Source organism: Cibotium barometz, chromosome 36 (genome assembly GCF_041138505.1).
Source record: "Cibotium barometz isolate CiBa-2024 chromosome 36, ASM4113850v1, whole genome shotgun sequence".
Classification (NCBI taxonomy): domain Eukaryota; kingdom Viridiplantae; phylum Streptophyta; class Polypodiopsida; order Cyatheales; family Cibotiaceae; genus Cibotium; species Cibotium barometz.
In genome coordinates this window covers 1275024-1293091 of record NC_141081.1, presented here as the reverse complement: position 1 = coordinate 1293091, position 18068 = coordinate 1275024, and positions in this window count along the sequence as shown.

Here is an 18068-nt window from a genome sequence, read left to right as displayed (position 1 = left end):
GTCGCCCAAATTTTTGAGGCACCGAGGGCCTCACCTCGTTTAGCCTATATCAATCTAACAACTTTTGTCAACTTGTTTTCATTTGCCCTCTGTCAACAACATATGTCAACATCTATCCTTTGTCACATGTGATGTGACACTTTCTTGTTGTGTTGCAATGTCAAAAACAGCGCTTAAGTAAATGATGAAAACCCTTTACTTGCAAATTCATGAGAGGAAAAACCACAATACTAGGACTTTGTTGCTAGCCCTTCTTAAAACCCAAAGTCTTTGGAACTCTTGATTCAAAACTTTGAGAGGTGAAGTAACACTCAAATCAAGTCTTTTGGTAAACATTCTTCAAGCATGGTTTAAATATCAAAAAGTGCTAATGCATATATTACACGATGGTGGGTGAGCATAATGTGTGAAGAAATGCATTTTGGTTGTTGAATAGGCCTAGTGTGGCCACTAACCACTTTCTTTCGCCACCAATCAAATAATAGTCTACCAATCCCACATATCCATTTCAACCACTATGTTTACACTTCACTTGATTTTATCAATTGTCTCTCGTGAACAAGCTCATAAATAATTTCAACCATATTTGTCCAACCTCCATTTTTTGGGTTTTGCTTAAGAGCAAATCCCCATATTCACACATCATCCTCCAATCCAAGATTTATGCCCATCGTCTTTCTAGTTCCGTGCTTCATATTGAATGTTTTCCTTCCCTACTACTTAGCCAACCTTGTGGTGATATAGATTCTCAATCGAGGAAAGGGCCAATAACCTCGTACTCTTAACTCCTCCTCCCTTGCTCTGGGTTTGTGCTCCATAATTGATCATGTAATGCTTGAGGGGCTTAAATTCGTGCATCACCAAATAAGGGTTTGAAGTATAAGTCTCATCATTTTTTATAATGATGGGCCAACCTCATTATGTTTTGTCTGAGAAGGACTATTTTATATGCTCTAGCCATTACTATGTGTACATACATACGTACATATATAATACCATAAGGTAAAAGGAATATATGTGACTAGGGCTTGCTTGGTAAGGATCAGTGAGACGGGATTGTACTAACTCCAAGAACATGCCAAACTAGGGTGGTAAGGCAAGTGCACATGGCAACAATGGGATGGCAACTTTATGTTAATACTTTCTCACTTCTCAAGCTTCTACATATCCTTATATGAGGCTTCTTCTTTTCTTTTTTTAGAGAAACAGATTTATGAACACCCATGCCCGTTTGTGATAGCCCTCTTTGTGATGTTGTGGCCCACCTACAATCAGTGTGTCATGAGTCCAAAGCTCTATTTAGTGGGTTACACACAAGAAACATCCTTATGAGGCCTCTAACAAGTTGACCCCTCTTCCTCCAAGTAAGATAAGATCCTTTGAAAACAACCCTCGTGGAAAGTTCTTGCCCTTTTTTACAATCTTAAATAAAGGACAAGGAATAAGCTACGCAAAATCAATCATGAATGTGTCCCAACAATCCTTTGTGTTTGGGCATTGCTTTGTCTAAGTTGAAAATAAGGCTTAATATAGCACGCCAAGTGCTGCTTTAAATTCATGCAATGGGTAAGTTATTAAAGCTTCATCTCACTTTTTTCTCTTTTCATGGTTTCTCATTCTCTTGATGGCTTTTATGGGCTTCAATTGCCCCCCTTCTTTTGCAAGTGGATGTGACTTTCTTATGAGAGAAGGCATGTGTCAAGTTGGTGGCCCTAGTTTACATTGCATGGGAATATAAAAAGAAGCTAAAACTAATAGAAGTAAGAGAAAGTCATACTAGAAATGATGAAAACTGAATACTCAAACCTTCCATTCACCCCAAATTTTGCCTTTGCATGATAAAGAGAATTCTAGGATCCCTATTGCCAAGGACATGGCGAAGTTATACAAGTTCTTGAATACTCGAACTTTATGTTCGCCCCAAATTTTCCCCTTGTATGCATATAGATAAGATAATTCTAGCATCCTCTTCTCTCAAGTTCATTGCCATATCCTTGTTCTTTGATGAGGGCTTTTGGAAAAGTTAAACTTTAATAAGGTCCTTTACTCGACCTACTACCACCACACCATTCGTTGGGAGAACCAAGGTTTAAACCTTGACAAGCATTCCTCAACACTAGCTTGATTTAAAGCAAAAAGGAATAACACAAATACTTGCCCCTAGCAAGTTCCTTTGCCAAGCTAGAGAAATTTGTCTTGTAATTCTTCAAAATGTACTATAATAAAGTTAAAAGAAAAATAAACCTAGGTCACCCGACCTACATCAATGAATATTGATATGTGTGATGCTAGCTAGTGCTTGTAAAGCATCCCACACTTTTGACAACACTAGGGAGAAAATGCTTGATTTAAAGCAAAAAAACATAACACAAATTCTTAGAAATAAGCAAGCTCCTTTGCCAAGCTAGACCAATTTTTCTTGTAATTCTTCAAACTGTAGATATAACAAAGTTATAAGAAAAAATAATAGGCTTAGATCACCCTGACATGCGTTAAATGAATATTGACATGCATGATGCTAACTTGCAAACATTTTGGATGAAAAGAAGTCTCTTCTCTACCTTAGTGTTGTAACGTATTACCATAGTGGAATACTAGATTGTTAAGTCCCTCTTCTTTCATACAATGATATTGCATTGGTAGATGGGATCCGTGTAGTGACACATACAAAAAAGGCATACACTTACTCAACACCCACAACTAAAATCACTTCACCACATAGCCACTTTGTTGCTCATGCAATTCTTAAATCACACAATAAGATTTAAACCACAATCTTTTGCACAATAGGCATGGCCCATAACCTTTTTCCTTTCTAAAATTTAACAAAAGTAATAACAATTTCCTTAAATACAAGCTTTTAAATACTTCATACAAAGAAAAAAAAACTTTTATCTTTACATTCTACCCGCCCTCTCCCCAAACTACGCAAGGATAGTAGGTCCTTAGAGTTTGCAAACATATGATTTCTTAAGAAGTAAGTAACTCCTCGATTTTTTAATCACCACACCCACCACCAACACACTCCATAATTTAAACTTTCTTCATGTAGCTAATTACTTATAAAAACCAGTGAAGGATTATGTTTTAGATTCATAATTGTCTCAAGTGGATCATGTTGAAGAATGCAATCATTATCGAACACACATATCCCTAGAGGTCAAGAAAATGGCCAAGTAACAGTTAAGCTTTGAGATGACTTGTTAACCTTTATGACATTTGCCATACAAATGTCACTTTAAGTCTTGTCTCAACAACATGTTCTCATAATTGTTCACCTTTGCCCAAAAATGTTTCCTTCCAATGGACAAAATGGCTCTGACATGACTACACAACCTTCTTAGTTAAAAAGACATATAAAAAACAACCAACAACAAGTGATTTTGGCCATTGAGTATTCTAAGCAATCACATCACTTTAGTTTGCCTAAAACTACAATGAGAAAAATACAAAATGGGGAGAAGATGTGTAAAAACTAGAAAGACAATACTCTCGTATAATTATGATATAACTCACACTTGGCATTGCTCAAAGGGTGAAATGCATTATAGCACTTTTGGTATTAACAATGATCCATCAAATTCAAAAAATATATAAATGTATATAGAAATTATGATATGACTCACACTTATCATTGCTCTAAAGGTGAAATGCATTATGGCACTTTTGGTATTAATAATGATCCATCAAACTTAAAAAATTATATAAATGTATATACATTGCCAAAATTCACTTCCCCTACCCTCGAGATAAAACATGAAGTCTTTCTTGGGCATTGAGTCACTTTCAACTTTTAATGACTCGTATCTTGTGAAGAAATATAGGGTTGGTCATATGTGTTCCTATCTATGTTAATAAGTTTTGATAAAATAAAATTGAACATTTAGCCTAAAACTAGCTTTCACTCAAGATTAGCCCTTCAAATATTATCCATGTATTCCTTTTTGCCCCGCACATGTATTCATAATAATATACTACCTTGATTATGCCCTTGTAGTTATGTACATACCCTTGATTATGCCCTTGTGTACATGCAATTCAACTCTTATGAATTTAGCTAAAGCATCGACTCCTATTTTCTAGCTACCATGTATGACGAGCAAAATAAAAGTCGAAATGCTTTATAGCCTAGCTTCAATCATTATATGCAAGTGAGGTTCCTAATAGCGACAAGTTAATGAGACCTAAAGGCTTTACGTTAGACTAGATTAAGTCAATATAATATTGTGCATGCTTTAAGAGGATTTTGAAGCTATTTTTAAATCATGATAAATGGACAAGGCCAAGTGTCTGAAGATGAATAAAGCAATCCTTAAAATAATTTTGGGAATGTAGACATCGACTTGTAAAGCACACCCATTAGTTAGTTCATGCGTCCATCAAGTCAAATAATGTGTGCATGGTCACTAGAGAAAGGATTCCTTTCAAGTGTTTAAAGTGATTCTCAAAGTCTTTCTCATGTTACACATCAACATTTGCTCATTTCACTTGTCTTGAGAGTACCTTCTTGTTTCACATGTTTATAGCATGATGTATTCATTTAGTTGCATTTACCATTTACCGTTTACATATTGATACCTTGCTTGTTTTGCTTGTTGTACCATGTCAAACAACATTCAATGCAACAAAAGTTAAATATTGATGTTGTACCTAAATGCTTGCTTGTTTTACTTGTTCTATACTATGCCAACCCTTTAAACAACAATATTCAATGTAACAAAATTTAATATAGACGTGTAAAAAGCATGCTATTAACATATATCCTAATCTATGTGAATTCTTGAATTTCTAGGTACGTAAGTAAATAAGCATAATGCAAGAGTTAGCAACAATATGCACAAAACCTTTTTAAAAAAGAAGCCTCTCCATGTGATATACTTGAACAAAATTTGCACATGCTAGATGATTGAAACTCTCTCTCTCTCTCTCTCTCTCTCTCTCTCTCTCTCTCTCTCTCTCTCTCTCTCTCTCTCTCTCTCTCTCTCTCTCTCTCTCTCTCTCTCTCTCTCTCTCTCATAAACAATTAGCTACATGTATAATGATGTGTGTGTGTGCGTGTGTGTGAGATATATATATATATATATATATATATATATGTATGTATGTATGTATGTATATATCACACACGCACACACACACACACACACATATATATATATATCACACACGCACACACACACATCATTATACATGTAGCTAATTGTTTATGTTTTCTTTTCCATGACTGGGTTATCTTATAGAACTATTATAACTCTTTGTTTTGTCTCATAGATGACCCTTTGGGTCTTTTGAAGATGCATGATAAAACTATACACATACACATGCATGCACACCCACATGTACATAGAACATATATACATGCATGCATGCCCTTACACCACCCCTAACACATGCACTTGCATCATTGTTGACTTGTTGTAGATAGGAATCTATTTGCTATAGTCGTATCCTTTCACTAGTACACTCTTTAAATTACAATTTTCAATTAGTTAGATGTATTCATGTAAAAAACACTCAAATTAGACTTGTTCATGCAAAAAACAAGTCAAATTTTCTTAATCTCGTTGCATTCTTTTAGTACAAGGTATCTTTGTGCTACATGGGATGATAAATTATACTCATAAGCAAAAGATGCGTCAAATCCATCTTGTATTAAAACATTGGTTCTATAGGAACATATAACATTTCTCTACACCAATATTCCATACTTCCATCTCTTACGGACACATTCACTTCATGTTGCCACGTTAGGAGCTATGTTTCATGATTCATTTTATATTATTAAAAAAAACATTGGTGTATTATGGCATGTCCCATATATCATGCCGAAATGTTTTATATGAAAGCATTTCATCAAAATGCATTTTGTATGAAATTTTGAGATGAAAAGCTATTTGTGCAACATCTTTTCCTTATTTTGATCAAAATCAATGCGTGTGTGCACACATGCATGCATGTGCGTATGTGTGTGCATGTGTGTGTGTGTGTGTGTGTGTGTGTGTGTGTGTGTGTGAGAGAGAGAGAGAGAGAGAGAGAGAGAGAGAGAGAGAGAGAGAGAGAGAGAGAGAGAGAGAGAGAGAGAGAGAGAGAGAGAGAGAGAGAGTTGTTTTTTGATACATTTTGAATATTTTGGAAATATTCATGATTTTATAATTTAATGTGGATTATTTATTTCTTTGTTTTATTTTTGTGGGATTTTTATTTTTTCTATAATAAATCATAGTGTAGGTGGTCCCGTTTCATAGGCTTCTCCAATTAAAGGTGGTGGGTTCAATTAAGTCACATGCATGTAAATGTAGGTGGGCACCATTGTTATTGGAACTTGAGAGGTTTTCTTAATAAGAGGTAATGTATTCAATTAAGAGACATGCACATGTAAGTAAAAGTAAACATTTAAGTAATTATATATTATGATGCTAGTTTGATTTCATAATTTTCATAGTTCAATAAGTTTATAGGTGTACATGGTCTTGGTTGGCAGGCTCCCATTGAGTCGCATGTACGTGCTAATGCAAGTGGGTGTCATTGTGGTTGTTTGGCAAGTTGTATCTATAAGAGAACCTGTTTGAAAAAGATACCTGCACATAAAAGTAGAAATTGTATAACAGAAAATCATTAAATGCATCTTAAATTTGATTATGGTAGAATGCAAGTATGTGAAACTCACTTGGTCAGTTGCCTTAAAGCACAATCATTTTTCATAGATTTCACCCAATCTAGATGCTTTTGAGCCTCTTCATCAAAAGACTCACGTTCATCTACATCATGTAGAGAACTAAGAAATGCAAACTCAGCAATATCTGCTGAAGAATTAGTTCAAGCATCAGATCTGGTTCTACTTTGCAAAAAGGAGCATACAATTTACTATCTTGCAAAGTGCTTATAACCCATCTAGGCATAACCTTGGATTCATTGATTGCTGATCTTTTAACATTTATTGCATCTTTCAGTTGATCTAATCTTTGTGCATCAATTCCTTGAGCATTCCCCCCCTTGAAACAAACAAGGATCAGTAGGCAAAATTTGTTGAGAATCAATAGAAACTGGCATAGGGAACAATCCTTCAAACATGTCCATAGAATTGGCATAGGTGCACTTATTAAATTCCATCATTGGATAGTCAAAATTTTCTTCCAAAATGGCATCCCATGACTGACAATAATATTCTTAGTGAGAGGATTGTAGAGATGATAACCTTTGCTTTTAGCTAAAAATGGATTTCAATACCTTGTCAGCAAGCTTAGTTCTGCTTTGTGCTGGCACATGTGCATATGCCAAATAACCATTTAATTATGTCAGGTTACAAGTATGTGAAACTTATTTATCTTAGTTTAAGGCATAATGTTCAAATGAGTCACATACATGCACTAATGTATGTAAACATAAACTTGATTAATCGGTGGTTATTACAATAAAACACATGTTCATTTGGGTTGCATGCATGTGCTATCAGGCTCACCTTACCTATGTTAGATTATTGTTCACCTTAAGTATGCTTGTTGGGATAAAGTTTAAAGTTGATCAACAAACTTATCCCCCTTGACATAGTGTAGTGGTTAGAGCTTTGAAGTCTCCAAAAAGAGAGCTTGGGATCAAAACTTGTGGTCAACAATTTTGTTCCTTGGTTTTATATACCTAATGTATTTAAAGTGAATTATGAATGTTGTTTTAGCCAAATATGAGTAGCAGAGGTGATGCTCTTTAGTCTTTCATCTCAAATTAGAAGTCAACAAAATATGTGTAGGAGGTGTTTAAGTTGCCATCTAAACAACTAGACATGCATGTTGTGCAAAAGAAGGTGAGTTGGTTCCAGAGTTGTATCGATAACACAAAGGCAAAGAGGAATGCCATCTATGAAAACTTGGCCTACTCCCCAAATTTTTTGACAAAAGCAATGTTGACATGATGTATTATTTGTATTGCATAATACAAAAGTCAAGTTTATGTAAGATCCTCGATTGGGAGCTTATGTAAATGCTAAGGTATGCAAGGTGCACTTAGCCAAGTTCCAGCCTTTAGAGAAAGTATATGTGGCAAATGTTATGAGTATATGTGGCAAATGTCATAGCATATCATAAAGTCCATGGCATGACAAGATATGTAAGAGGATATGATTCTATATATTTGGCATTATATCTACAATTGATATTATAAGAATCGACTAGGCCATCCCCATGCTCAGCTTCCAATTAATATTATAAGAATTGACTAGCCCATCTCATGCTCATCTTCCACTTCTGGAATGGATGTACATAGGATAGATGGTTTAAGATGGATGTACATAGGATAGATGGTTTAAGATGCTTGATTGGGATGGATTTCTTGTATTGCCATATGATACATTTAGCATGCCAGTAGATGAAGTGTATCTTATACATATTACACAAATATGTTATATTATTAATGTCTTTGTCTAAACTACGAAGTTTATGCATGACACTACGTAATGACCTACAAGTAAATAACATGCATGTAAATAACGTGGTCTTACATTTTTCAAAAAGACTAAGTAGCCTTTATGTATTTATTAGGGGACGTGCATCACTACAAGAACCCATGTAACACATCGTTTATAACTTAACGATGATGTCACCACCATTTACATTACAAAGACTTGCTATTGTCATCATGTGATAACAAAGTCCTTTTACATAGATCCACCTCCCTTCTCCAAAACTTTGTAAATAATGTAGTCTTACATTTATCAAAAGGATCAAGTAGCCTTTATGTAGGGTTCATTTATTTAGTAGGGGATGAGCAGAACTACAAGAACCTATGCAACATATATGCTACAACCCAACGATGATGTCACCACCTTTGACTTTACAAAAAGGCTTTTGATATAATCATAATGTGATAACAAAGTCCTTTTGTATAGATCCACCTCCCTTCTCCAAAACTTTGGGTATTTTTTCCATATGTTATATTATAAAAAAATACATGCTATATCGAGACATGATGTATTATTTGTATTGCATAATACAAAAGTCAAGTTTATGTAAGATCCTCCATTGGGAGTTGATGGAAATGCTAAGGTATGCAAGGTGCACTCAGCCAAGTTCCGACCTTTAGAGAAAGTATGTGTGGCAAATGTCATAACACGTCATAAAGTCCATGGCATGATAAGATATGTAAGAGGATATGTTTCTATATATTTGGCATTATATCTGCAATTGATATTATAAGAATCGACTAGGCCATCCCCATGCTCAGCTTCTAATTAATATTATAAGAATTGACTAGCCCATCTCATGCTCATCTTCCACTTTTGGAATGGATGTACATAGGATAGATGGTTTAAGATGCTTGATTGGGATGGATTGCTTGTATTGCCATCATATGATATATTTAGCATGCCAATAGATGAAGTTTATCTTATACATATTACACAAATATGTTATATTATTAATGTCTTTGTCTAAACTATGAAGTTATGCACGACACTACGTAGTGACCTATAAGTAAATAACATGCATGTAAATAATGTGGTCTTACATGTAAAAAAAAGACTAAGTAGCCTTTATGTATTTATTAGGCGACGTGCATCACTACAAGAACCCATGTAACACGTCCTCTATAACTTAACGATGATGTCACCACCATTTACATTACAAAGACTTGCCATTGTCATCATGTGATAACAAAGTCCTTTTACATAGATCTGCCTCCCTTCTCCAAAACTTTGTAAATAATGTAGTCTTACATTTATCAAAAGGATCAAGTAGCCTTTATGTAGGATTCATTTATTAGTAGGGGATGAGAAGAACTACAAGAACCTATGCAACATATATGCTACAACCCAACACGATGATGCCACCACCATTTACTTTACAAAAAGGCTTTTGCTATCATCATCATGTGATAACAAAGTCCTTTTGTATAGATCCACCTCCCTTCTCCAAAACTTTGGGTATATTTTCCATATGTTATATTATCAAAAAAATGCATGCTATATTAAGTCAAGATATTTTTAAAAGAGATGGGATAATTAAAGAATGCATAGTTTGCACATTGTTGATTTTCTTGCAAAAGAAAGTAGAGAGAGAAAAGAAAGTTTACAAATATGAGGCTTGGGATGTAAAATAAATGTAAAACAAATAAAATACAATTTGTGGATGATTTTTCCCATACATACATTTAAAATACTACAAATATTAATTGAATATGTTTGCATAGTTGGTATAGTTGAAAAACCTACATGGCACACTAATTGATTATGTTATAGGTTAATCTTTATCAGTAGAGTGACAAAATCTCTTAGATTTCAAACATAAAGACAAATGAAATTAAAAAAGTACAACTCTCTTTTATTTAAAATTTTATCCCACTCTCTTTAAATGCTACTTTAAACTTTTTATGTGGTACAAAATGTTATGCAACAAATATGCGTGTCAATGTTATATTTCTTACCCACATTATCAAAATGATGCGACACACTTATACAAGACTACGATGCTTACTTACAATAATATTTACATGTGGTATATAATTATGTAATGGATACACAAATATTTGACACTTATGCAACGATAATTTGTCCACGTTACACATTTATCTATGCATATTGATATTTCATGGCACAATTTGTTATTATTTACATGTGATAAATGTATGGCAAGCTGGGATTGATCTAGCATATGATCCTTACATGAAATGTTCACCCCTACCTTTGAAGGATATTTAACTATGCTTCAACACATTTGTTTGTGAGTGCCTTTTCTATTGTTTGGGTTCTTGCAAAGAAGCTGTACCCAAAAATCAGCTGATCGGGTTAATTTATTTGGCAAGCATTTGGCGGCAAGCTTTTTCTTTTGGTGGGCTTTGGTTCCATGGGGTTTTTCTTATGTGGACTACTCTGATGATGTAATGGGTGAGCTCTTTTTTTTGCGAGCTTATATGGACTACTCTGATGATGTGGCATTTGACGTGTCCATGTCAACATGTGACGAGTCCATGATAGCATGTGACATGGCATGGACATACATGCTATCATGTGCACCATGGATGCACATGTAGCATCCATATGATGCTGCCCATGCATGATGTCATAGATCATAGCCTTAGATTGTCCATATGGTCAAAATAGGTTGTATCTAATATCTATTTACTTGGTGTTGTCTTCGTGTGGTATGTACAATTCATATGTCATGCGCATGGTTTTGATCTCTATATGCTCAGTGTCATCTTGGTGTTATCTGCATGGTGCATATGTTGGTTTCTCGAGATCTTCACATGCTCAGTATTGTAGTGGGACCTGTATGGTTAAGATAATGCATGTGCCATTTACTTGGTCGGATTGTGTGGTTTGTATCGTTTAAATTCTGTAAATGGTCCCTATATGTGCGTATGTGGCCTAGATAATCCATACAACATGTGTGTGATTGTGATAGCCCACTTAAAATCCTATTGTGATTAGTATAACACATGGACAAGCCTAATGATGTTTATGGTCCACATAAGGTGGCAATGGGCTATAGTGTGCTCTATGCAATCCATATGGTTAGAATGGGCTCTATGTGATCACTATATGTTTGGTCTTCTCTCACGATGTGCTCTGCATGGTCCCCGTACACGATCAAAACGGGTTGACTGGGATCTTTACATGCTCATTGTCATCTTGTTGTGGTCTGTATGATCCATGTGTCCCATACATGGGTGGAGTGGCATCTATGCAATCATTGTATGCTCTCTCTTCTCATGGTGTGCTGTGCATGGTCCATGTGGTTAATACATGGTCGGAATGGAATGCCCAAGATGTTTATATGCGTGTGTTAGTATATGTTTAATGCCCGCCTCTCAGCATGTATCTCACATTAATGTATGGTGCACATTTATACGGCCCCCATTATGAGGAGAAGCCATTGGTGCACATATCTTTAGTGGGAACCCTAGCTTAGATGCTGGAAGGGGTCGTGTCGTGATTGGTGTGATCGTTGATGGTTAGGAGTTAATGAGGTAGCCCTAGCTCGAAAAGGTATAGGGATTATTCCTTGTAATATTCCATCGAATATTGATTTCATCGTTAGTGGGCGGTGGTCGGTTGGGAATACGCGGGCGATGAGCCACATCAATGCAGCATAGCCGCCCATGTCTTGGACGCATCCACCATTACACTACGTGCAACACTATAAATGGACATAGTTAGCACAAGCAAAGGCATCCAATGCTTGTGATATATTCCCTATACTCTTAATACACCCTCCATCCAAAGTCTGTCTAGATCATCATCTAAGCTCTACACTAGAGCGCACGGGTGGATAGCACCATCATATTGTACCTATCTCTTGTTTGGTATAATCAAAATTTTAAAATTCTCTCCATTCTCTCTATTGCATTGTCAAGTGTACTTTCTCTTACTGTATCTGTTTTTGCTATACCATATTCTTATAGGTTGATGTCATCTCAGTGTAGTCTGCACTTTACATGTGATTCGCATATATCGAAATAAGGTTCTCGAGATCTTTACATGATCATTGTTACCTTGGTGTGGCTTGTATGGTGGGTACGGCGCGTACATGGTTAGAATGGATTGTTGATCTTTGGTGTTGCCTTGCTGTGGCTTGTATAGTGAGTACAACGTGTACATGGTCAAAATGTACTTCTTGAGATCTTACATACTTAGTACTGATGGATGGTCCATACATGTGTGAAATTTCCATAGATCATGGCCTTGGATGGTCTATATGGTCTATACATTTGTGCAATGGGTTGTATATAAACTTCACATGCTTAATCTTCTCTTGGTGTGCTCTGTATAGTTCATGTGATTTGCATATGGTTGGAATGGGTGTCTATATGCTTGGCCTTCTCATGTTGTGCTCTACTGCATGGTTCATGTGGTTTGTATGTCCTTATACTATAGCTTTTGTGTGGTCCATATGATCTCTATGGTCCATACAAGGTGGAAATGGGCTAGATATCATCTTTGTATAGTTATTATTACCCCTGCATGGTTTTCATAATGTATATGGCACATGTATGATTTAGATAGTCTTTATAAGTGATCTTCATGTGCTCATTGTGGCCATTTAATGTTGCTCATTATAACTGTTATCTACTATATATGGCCTATATGATCCCTATTGTATGGTGATGGGTTGTGTGCATGGCCTATATGGTGTATATAGCACATGTATGATTGGGATGGCCTCGAAATGAAATGTATGTGCTTATTAGTATAGCCCATGGTTAGGTTCACATGGTCTTTATGGTTTGTATAGAGTGGCAATGGGCTGTATCATGTGATCTTTATGTGGATGGCATTATCCTTGTGTGGTCTTTATGGTTAATGCAGCACGTATATAGTTTGGTTGTATGTGACCTTGATATGTTTAGTTTCCCTTGGGGTATACTTTTATAGACCATGTGATCTATATTGGGCAGAATGGGCACTATGTGCTTGGATCTCTCATGGTGTGGTCATCATGGTCCATGTGGGCATACGTGGCCAGAATTGGTTGTTTGTGATTGTTCCACGGGAACACTCACAGGAACACGGATTATGGAAGGAGGCCGGAAGCAATTAATGCGAGAGAGCGGGATTGTAGCCATGGGAACATAAAGACGCACATAATTTTTCCATATTTTTGTGCTGAAGTGCAATGTAAATCGTTTTAGGCCACAATGTGGGTTCTAAATGAGAGTTCTAAGTGTATTAAAAGCAATTAATGCGAGAGAGCGGGATTGTAGCCATGGGAACATAAAGACGCACATAATTTTTCCATATTTTTGTGCTGAAGTGCAATGTAAATCGTTTTAGGCCACAATGTGGGTTCTAAATGAGAGTTCTAAGTGTATTAAAAGCAAGGCTCACTTATGGGGTTGTCCGCCCATGTGTGAAAGAGGCCTAGGGTTAGGGTTAGTGACATCTCTACAAAAGAGATGTTAGCTAAAGAAAGTGGACGTTTTTGGCCATTCTCATAAGCTATTAAGTGAAGCTCTTGAGCTCTCAAGCTATGGCAGCTCTCTATCTCTCTCTCTATTGTACTCTAATGAGCATCAAGCTCCAATGAGTATAGCTCCACTTCTTTCTCTTAATCTGTTTTAGCATCATTGAAGTAGATTAATCTATGATTAGTTGAATGCTGCTTTCTTTCTCTTGTGTATGCTACATGCTTGTAGAGTGTGTGTGTGTAGTCTCCATTGATTCAAGCTCTTGCCCACTTCATTGGCAATGAGTTATTCATGGATAGACTCTCTCTATGAGCTTGTGGGTTTGTAAATGTTACATTCTATGCTTGCTTAAGCTTGTGGGTTAGTAGATGCACGCTTATGGGTTTACAGGCATTAGGGAAAGCTAAGATTTAATCAATGTTTGAATGGGATTAAGAGATTGCCATGCATTGCTCGTTCTCTTGATTAGTGTAGTGGATTTAAGGGATTGAGAGATTGATTGAGGTGTTGAATGGTTGAATCGTCAAGTGGTGGTTTGTGTATGTGAGCTCTCCCTCATGGGATAAGCCTTCATGCACTAATCGGGTCAAGTCCTCGAATTGACATTGTGTTTCTTAACACATTTGTTGATCGGTAGTACTCTATGAGCACTATATTGCACGGTAGAGAGAACCGCTCTACAATGGCGCCGCTGTCGGGGAGCGAGTGCCTACATTAGTTGAGTACCATACACACACTACCACTCCTTGTTAAGCTCCAATCGGTTGCTAAACTGTTGGATAGGAGAGCAGGATTTGGGACTAATTTTGGTATTTATTTAAGACTAATCTGTTGTTAAATTCTCTTTATTTATCTTGCAATTTGAGTGCGATTGGCTACTACGCTTCTCCCTTGAGGTCAGGAAAAGGATTCAACACACGAGAAGGATTGGAGGTAGGCGATAAACCTGTAAATTTCAATTTGTGTGTGAAAGAGAGAGGCCTGTTTTTGCATTTCTGTCATTCTGTTTAAGGATAATTTTTGCTGTCTGAGGTTGATTTTTATAGTTTCAATTTTCTGCATGTTCGTTTTATTTTCTGTTCTTAGCTTTGTTTAGTTTTCTGCATCTTTAATTTTGTGCATCCCTTAGCCCCAAATAGGACACCCACAAGATCTTTTAATCCATTTGAAGCTGACACCATGGGGTCACCACTCAATGTGAGACTTCAATATGTCTACACGAATGCTCAAGGAGCTGAGATCTTTAGGGATCCACAACAACGGTATCTCGTTAAGATCGCAGACTTTTTCTCAGAGCTTGATAGAGTACCTCTAGTCAATGACCAGGGTAACATGTACATGGGTGGAGATGGTGTTTGCTATACGAAGTCACCTATCATCCAAAGAATGGGGGTATACTAAGTCTCTACACATATTTGAATTGTCGTAGTCAACAAACCTCACAGGAGCAGTCCCAGGATCAGGAGGTTGAGCTCCAACAAGTACAGGTCGTGCTTGCTCTTGTGCCATCGGTGGCTTACGTTCAAAATTAGTATACTGTTGATGCATTTGTGAAGCCACTGCACCCCTTTGCTGCTCACGCTCCTGTCTCATTCTTGCAATGCGAGTACATTCCTGTGTGGTGTGGGTATAATTCCAAGCACAGGCCTGGCACCACTTCTTTGTGGGTTGGTTTGTGACTAGAGGAGAAAAGGTATTACATTCTTGGTTTGTGACTAGAGGAGAAAAGGTATTACATTCTTCGGTTTTATGGTTACCGCCACATGCTCCACAAAGATGAGGACCTGTATAGGTAGTACACTCCTCATTCGCTCTGCTGCTGCTGTTGTTTGTGGCTGCATGGGTGGGCGATAGGTTTGTCCCAATCTCCTTAGTACTAGTTAGCTATGTGGTCTAGATTTACTAGTGCGCTAGTGCGCTAGACCCTGAACTTTGGTCATCACCCCACTGATCTCTAGGTTGCAACTCAAGGCCAGTACCATCTTGGAATTTGAAGTTATCTGTGAAATCCATAGCATCATGGCAACACTCATTGAAATTTGTATGCTTCTTTGCATAGAGATGTGTGTGCAGTGTTGAATTTTTAAGTCTTTTTAAGAAGAGAGAAATTAATCGACTCTGGGTGTGGGCTTCTCATCTTCTGGGCAATGATTAATGTACTGCTTCATCCTATTTACACAGTCTCTAACACTCTCAGTCTTGCCTTGCTTGAAAGAGTAGATGTTTGCTACTGTGTCATGCTGAATCCCCATCAAGGAAAAAGCAGCAATGAATCTCTCTTCTAAAACTCGTAAAGAAGATTTGTCTGAAGCCTCTAGTGCCTGAAACCAAGCAAGGGCCTTTCCCTCAAGAGTGAGCCCAAATCCTTCAATTTGCGTATGCTTGTCAGTCACTTGCTCAGCTCGAACTGCTTGCCTAAATGCTGCTACATGGTCATATGGATCTCCTGACCCTTCGTACTTCTTTACCAGTTTCTAAAGAGTTGATGGCCTTACTCGTCTTGAATACTCATCATCGGGCCTACGGTCTCTCATTCTCAGTGGGAACTGTTCCTCTCTTTGGTAAGATGGTCCACATGCATCCCAAATTGGTGTGGGTTCCCTATTACCTGGCTCACCAACCCCCTACAAAGATCTTGATACCCGCATTTCAGGAGGTGCATTTATGGGAGGCCGAGTTGGCTCCCCTACCCTCCGATTGTCATAGTGAGAGAAACGTTGTTGTGGTGTAATCTGTGGTCGCACTTTTGGTGTAGGATAATATGTTGGTGCTAGAGTTGGGCTACTTGCAGTGGTCCACTTTGATGTTGAGGGTCCCTCTCTAGTGAACTCTCGTAGGGGAGGAGCAAGTTTCTCCAAGAAAGGCTGTCTCTCCTGGTTTAGCTCTGGTTTAGGTGTATTTGTTGAGAACACTTCCATGAATAATGGTTGTCCTTTCCATGCACGTGAGCTCACGAATCTCTTTTCAATCTAAGGTTCGGTATTCATTGGCCCATTTATCTCAACGATTCGGTTCTTGTATTCTGCAAGCTTCTCGACTACCACCACAAGTGCTAGAGGAAGATCTAGCTCTGGCAATCTAGTTGTGGCATAATATCCTTCTAAGGAGTTCTTATAGACCTCTTGAAGTGGGTCATCCTGAAAGACCTTTGTCACTGGAATTTGTCGTACAAACTCCCATTGGTTCTTAACCCCTGATCCATTTTGCTCTTGCCTTTCCTGTCCCTTTCCAAATTTAGATCTACAAAAAGTAAATCATCTATGGATGGCTTTAAGGACTGGGCATTGAATGGTCCAGGCATGTCCGGCTCAATGAGCCAATCATCTCTAGACTCCCTTGCTCTGGAAGGCTTTGATAAGTCGAAGAACTCACTTTTAGAGAGCTCCCTGAAGATATGCATGGGATCAAGCAGGTGATTGATCTTGAGGGGGGATCAATATGGTAAGGCGGCTACCAACCTAGGACTCCAAGCCCCTCAGGTCAATGGCAGCAAAGGAAAGTAGAAGCCAAACTAATGGGCCCGTGTTAGGAGTGCGGAGAACCCCATTGGGCTCGTGATTGTCCACATCACCCAAGGCAAGCAGCTCGATCCAATACAACAGTACCACAGTTTCCACCAATTGAAAGATATTGTCTGGGGTGTTGTGTAGAACACTTTCCAAAGGATTGTTTGGTTGCTGAAACCACATGAGGAAGGCACCTCTCAACCAAAGGTCTCACTCAACTTTGTAGAGGCAGTTCCATCACCACCTTTATCAGAGAATGAGGGTGTCGTGCCACTTAGAGTCATGACTAGATCATAGACACGAAATGCCGAAATGCAGACTGATGAGACACCTCGAACTAGGGATGCAAAGGCAAATCTAGTGGACAAGACCCTACATTCCAATAGAAAAAGGACCACTAGGAGGAAAAAGGACCACTAGGAGGAAAAAGAACCGCAACAACCAAACTAAGAGTGCATCCAGTAGTTCTCAAGAAGTCTCTAAACAAAACATGAAGGATCAAGCTTTTACATCCCATGAGGAGCATCAACCTCAACCTGGGCCTAGTGCTAAACAAGATGAGGCTAGTACAACCGAGGATAGTTTTGGGGGTTCTGTTTTTGTGGATAAGGTGAACGAGACTCTAGATACCATCATTGATGCTCATAGAAGACGCATTGCAGCTTTATC